At 45.1% G+C, this 6095-nt stretch overlaps 1 long non-coding RNA gene across 1 annotated transcript in view; it reads left to right on the plus strand.

Moving 5' to 3' along the window:
* Positions 1-3797: 3797 nt before the first annotated feature.
* Positions 3798-6095, plus strand: part of LOC122464780 — a 56384-nt gene continuing 54086 nt past the window's right edge. The window contains exons 1-2 of the long non-coding RNA XR_006289137.1: positions 3798-3885; positions 4341-4419. This is a non-coding gene — a long non-coding RNA (uncharacterized LOC122464780). The remainder of the gene's footprint in view (positions 3886-4340; positions 4420-6095) is intronic.

A 6095-nucleotide genomic window follows, 5' to 3' on the forward strand; every position in this document is an offset into this window, starting at 1 on the left:
GGACCCCTCTGCACAGCCAGGTGGGGAAAGTCTTGAAATGTATGCTTGCCCCCCCCCGCATATTATTAATTAGTATTCCAGTAGCACCTATGAGCCCGGACTCCATTGTGCTAGGTGCTGTCCAAACACAGAACAAAAAGACAGTCCCTGCTTCTCCAGATGTCACAAATTGGGTGTAGTTGGGCCACTGCTATTGGCTTCTCCACCAGCCAGCAGTCTGGGGCCAGCACTGAAGAAGAGAGCACATTCCTTTGCCCCTGTGTGTTCTTCCCCTTGCACCGACAGAGGGGATTGCCCCTCTCATCTATAGGCAGAATATCTCCAGCCAGTAGTGCTGGTGCTGTGGGTCTCCCCCTGCAAACATAACAATAACTCCATATGTCACAGTAAAGCCTTTATATAGCAGCTGTCATCCTGAAGGATTTCAGGGTGCGTACAGGGAGCGCTACATCATACAGCACTAAAATGGAGCCACTTAAGGGGTGACACAGAGCAGCCTTCAAAACAGTGCCCAGCAACATTGCAGGAGGGGCTGATTAGGGACACAAAGTATCGCTCCACTGCAGAACACTGGGTCTCGAAGGGTATGCCTGGACTGCAATAAAAAACCCCATATGCTCAAAGGTATTTAGGTACCTAGCTCCCAATAACTCCCAATTAAAATCAGGCACCTAAATACTTTTGAGGCACTGGGCTGTAATCACTGGAGGAAAGGGCATAGGGGGCTAAAGCTGGCTCTTCATTGGGGGTGCTCCGAGGACCAGCTTCTGATGCTAAGTAACACCATATTCCACCGGAAATCCCACTGATGTCAGTGGGACTACTCAACATGAGTGAAGGGATCAGAATATGGCCACATATCTCCCTTTAATGTGGTCAAGACCTACCTATATATACACACAATATATAACCATCCCTCTGCTAATGATCAGTTGAAAAGAAGCTCCTGGCTGTAGATAATGTAGAATTCTTATTTCTGTAATCCGTATGCCCAGGCAAACTCAAAAAAAATCCATCAGCACCAGAGAGCATAGTTTTGTATACTGTGAATGCATTGCTGGGTTTTGTTTCTGCCCCCCTTCTTTTCTTGAACAGCAGGATGGGCACACATGCCCACACAGAGGGCAAAGGCTAAAACCTCAGATGGGCTGCTTACAGCTTCATCCATATTTCATGATTAAGAAGATGACAGAATTCTGCTTTATTTAATAAGAATATTCCCCAGGTAGCGCATATGTGCCTGTCCTGGCCCTATAATTACAAACTGTTTATGCATTAGCTGAGCCACTTCACCTAATTGTCTCCCCTTCAACTCTTAAAGAGCCAGCGTTAGCCTTGGTCAGATCCATGTTTCTCCTCAAAATCAGCAACATTTTTCACAGGTGGCTTTACAGGAGTTTAAAAGAGAGAAAACAGAGCATTGATGTGATTAGAGGCCTGAGGAAAAAAGCAGCTGAATTTCATCCTTTCTGAGCACAATCTGCTTCTACAACACAGACAAACGTCATGCTTCAATAGTCAAAAAGTCAGATAAAACTCTCCATATTAAGAACTATAATCTGAGAACAGCCACTCCCACCAGTAGAGACAGGGGTATGGTCAGCAGGAATGAAATTTTATAAGCTGTAAACTCGTTGGGGCAGGGACTGTCATTTACTATGTTTGTACAGCACCTAGCACAATAGGGTTCCAACCTGGTTGGTGCTACCGCAGTAGACATGTTGTGGAATTATACTAAATAAACTTGGGGATTTGATATGATTTATAATGGATGTGCCTGGTGCTTTTACCAAGTAAATACATGGCGCCCTAGTCAGTGTTCCCTAGGACTTTTGAGCACTGGTTATGGAAACTCAACCCCCTCTTCCCCAACAGTGAAATCCCTCAGCAGGTTGGACCCTTGGCAGCAAGCATAGTACTGGCTCTGCTCCTCCTACAGAAGGCTCTGAGGCAGGAGTTGGGGGGTTTAAAGGATGGCGGAGTACAATTACAGGCAGAATAGAGTTCCCCCAGCTTGGATAAGTAGTTCACCTTCCACAGCGCCCCCTCTTCCTTGAGAGCGGCCCCTCCTGTTCCAATCTACTTTAACCAGGAGAGATGGTCCTGAACCCCAGTGATTCTTCATGCTCACTATAGCCCACGGAGGCTACTGTAACAGGGTTGCCAGTTATGGCTGCCATAACCTGGAGTGGGTACCCAATTAGCCCCAGGAGAACTGGAGAGGGGCCAGCTGCCTCCCTTCAGTCCCAGTGCTGGCATGTGGTCTCTGCCCCAAAGGATATGTCTGCACTGCAGCTGGGAGGTGTGATTCTCAGCATGGGTACATAGACGTGAGCTAGCATGCTAAAAATAGCAGTGTGGCTATTGCACCCTGGGATAGCTGCCTGAACTTGGACCTAAAGGGGTGATGGGCTTGGACTCAGGTGGCTAGCCTAAGCCTCTGCCTCTGCCAGAATGTCCACACTGCTAACTTTAGCATGCTAGCTCAAGCTGAGCTGATGTGAGTCTGTCTGGGCTGGGAAACCCATCTTCCAGCTGCAGTGTAGACCTACCCAAAGAATTTACAGTCATAAGATCCAGTTCTGCAAACTCTTACCACCAGCATAGTACTTTCTACTCACAACTACCCCACATGAGGAGGACAACTCGCTACTTGCAGTTGTGTTTGCAGGATCAGCCCCTACGTTTAACATAGTATAGAAACGATAACAGCAAACAGCAGAGGGGTGAGGGAAGCCAAAGGTAGAATGATAAGAGCACTTGGTGGCTTAGTTATTACCCATGTATCTTCAAGGATTCCTCTGCTGCTTCTTGTGTCTATTTCAAATGTTTTGTTCCTTGCTTAGAAAAGAAAGTTGTTGTTTGTGATTAATGTAACTTTTTGTGTTTGTGAGACCATGAGGGTGAGTGGAAGGGATGAGAATGGAGTCAGCAGGCTGGAGGGATGGTAGCTGAGGGACCACATTTTCCCTGAACATGAAAACCCAGGACAGTTTTGCAGTGACATTTTTAGGATCATGAAGCAGTCACACAAAAGACCAAAATGCACTTTTTAAAATAAGTGCAGATGTCACCATTGCCAGCTTCTGTCTCAACAATGACACGTGCAGGCTTCTTGGAACAGAGAACGTCTTCCACTCAAGTAGTATCTAAAAGAATTTAGCAGGACCCCTGAACACAGGCCATTGATGTTCATTTGGAGCAAAGGAGAAAAGCTCTGCTATGAGTGTCAACGCTCATTAGATTCGAAACACTGTTCATCACACTGAACGCTCATTCCACTGGACTGTTTGTTCCTGTAAAACAATGAGCAAATTCTCCATGGTGCAGCAATACATCTTGAACAAGCCCTAACGTTTTCACCACGAACATGGAGAAGTGGAACATTTCAGGCACCTTCAAAGCAGCTCCTGAAATACCAACAAATCGTAGGAGAAACATTGACATATAGTAATCTGATATGAGTGGACATCAGGCCTGAGGGCTACGTGTGGCCTGATAGATACTGTACTGGATTAGGATTCAGGAGACCTGAGTTCTATCATTCACCTGATGTGTGACCTTCATCTCTCTGTTCCTTGGTTTGTTGGGGATAACTTCTAAAGTGCCTAGAGATGTACAGATGAGAAGCGCTAATCAGAACTAAGTGGTATTAATACTAAAAATGGACTTAGCAAAATCAAGATGAGACCAGCTCAGCCATCCTCAGTAGACTGGCAGGGCTCTGAAAGCTCCATGCTATCAGATGGGGACTGTGATAGCTCTGACCCTGGTAAATGAGTTAATAGCAACTCAGGCTCACACAGGTGCTCAAGAGAGGGGCCTTAAAGGCAGGTGTTCCAGGAACAGAAAGGAAGAGGCAGATCCTTGCCTGGAAAGTACTGGGTAAGAAATGCTGAGCAGGTTAAGTATTCTGATATTTTTCCTGTGATCAGAAAATACAATTCTCACTAGAAGGCGAGGGTAGGGCAAATTGCTTCACTAGCTCACACCCTGCTCCTGCCTTTGCTCCAGGGAAGAGGCTCTGCCTTTAAGCATGCTTATTTTGAACTTTTTTTAAGTTTGGCTTGATTTCTGGACAAGGGCTTGTGAGTGGAGGTAGCTTCTCTCATTTTAACTGAGCTAATTTACCATCTTCTTTGAATCTACAGCACTTCACTTGCTTCTTCATGCAAGCCCTTATCTGACCTAATTAGATGAGAGGCCACACAGGCTGTCACAATCTGAAAGGCTATCCACCTTCTCCTTGTTAGGTGGGAGGGCTGTGCAGTGTTCTTGCAGGTATCAAACCAGAGCAAATTCTGCCTAACAGTTCCCTGGAATAAACTCTTACTTTACAGACCCAGTGCCCTATGTCTATTCAGCAGCCACAAGATGGATACACTGCAATTGGGTAAGACAGAAAATGCATGGCAACTGGTGAGTGATGCATTTGATATGAATAAGGTGAGGGGGCGGGGGAATTAAGAGGTAATGCTTAGTTACCTGCTCTGTTTTTAAGGTAGTACTCTGTTCTCAGCTGTAACATGCGGTATTGTTGCAGCTTTACTGGTGCCAAGATATTAGAGAGAGAGAAAGTGGGTGAGGTAAAATCTTTTACTGGACCAACTTCTCACCAACAGAAGTTGGTCCAGTAAAAGATATTACCTCACCCGCTTTGTCTCTCAGCTGTAATCGGTGATCAGCACAAATCCCCAATGCTGTCCTAGGCTTACTCTAGATGTTACAAATGTGTTTGATAAATATGGCCCTGGGCTAGCCTGACTCTGTCAGATTGGGGGTCACTGTTTCTTTCCATTGCTGTGTGAAAATGTCCTTTGGCCAACTCAGTGTTAATTTTATGTGTGTTTGACCTCCATTGAACAGTGCTCAGAGGGAAAACGTATGAGACTTGACTTAACATAGAAGACATGCAAATAGTGGCCCAGAATAGACAGGAATGGCAGAGCCTGGTTTGATAGTGTGAGCGGGATTCAGGTTCAGAGCTGAAGTAAAGGGCGGGAGACAGGCTTTGGGGTTTGTTGGAAGAAGCTCCTATTTCTCTGAAACAGGCTAGCTAAACCCAACAACCAAAACCGGACCAAAGTATTCCAGCCTCCAGGAGACTAAACTATTATGTGCCACAGGAGGGATTGCGGTGCACCAGTGCCCAAAGCTCCTTCAGTGTGTAGTCTTTTGATGTGCTTAATTGTATGCATGTGCTTTTCCAGCACTAATAACGAATGCTCGCTACATGGTGAGGAAGGAGGGTATTAAGTAGATTGTGATTGCTTGAATTCATTTGTTCAAATTTATTTGTTCAAACTTAATGCCTCAAGTAATTTTGTTTGAATAATTCGTGTGTGAAATCCAACCTGTGAGTTCTGACTGGCCAGCTAAGTCACATGGTATGATTTGTTTTTCTAATTGGATGAGTTTGCAAGCTCTTTCAGTATTAATATGTAATATTAAAAGGTTAGTTACCATGAAAGCTAGCAGATGCTGCTTTGAATGTTGCTGTCTGCAAACATTTGTGCCAGTAAAACTGGTCAACAGGATTGTTCATGGGAAGGATTCATATAAAAAGTGGATGGAGAAAATTCATTTAAAAATTTGAGAAAACATTTGTGGTTCTTTGCTCACAGTCCTTGACTTGTTGTATTCAGCAGACTAAAGGGACCCCAATTTAGTTCTGTTGAGCCATGAGGAAGAAATTCCCAGTCACTCTGGGAATTCCCCAGATGGCAGAATCATAGAATTTCAGGGTTGGAAGGGACATCAGGAGGTCATCTAGTCCAATCCCCTGCTCAAAGCAGGACCAATCCCCAACTAAATCATCCCAACCAGGGCTTTGTCAAGCCTGACCTTAAAAACCTCTAAGGAAGGAGATTCCACCACCTCCCTAGGTAACCCATTCCAGTGCTTCACCACCCTCCTAATGAAAAAGTTTTTCCTAATATCCAACCTAAACCTCCCCACTGCAACTTGAGACCATTACTCCTTGTTCTGTCATCTGCTACCACTGAGAACAGTCTAGATCCATCCTCTTTGGAACCTCCTTTCAGGTAGTTGAAAGCAGCTATCAAATCCCCCCTCATTCTTCTCTTCTGCAGACT

Source organism: Chelonia mydas, chromosome 2 (genome assembly GCF_015237465.2).
Source record: "Chelonia mydas isolate rCheMyd1 chromosome 2, rCheMyd1.pri.v2, whole genome shotgun sequence".
Lineage (NCBI taxonomy): Eukaryota > Metazoa > Chordata > Testudines > Cheloniidae > Chelonia > Chelonia mydas.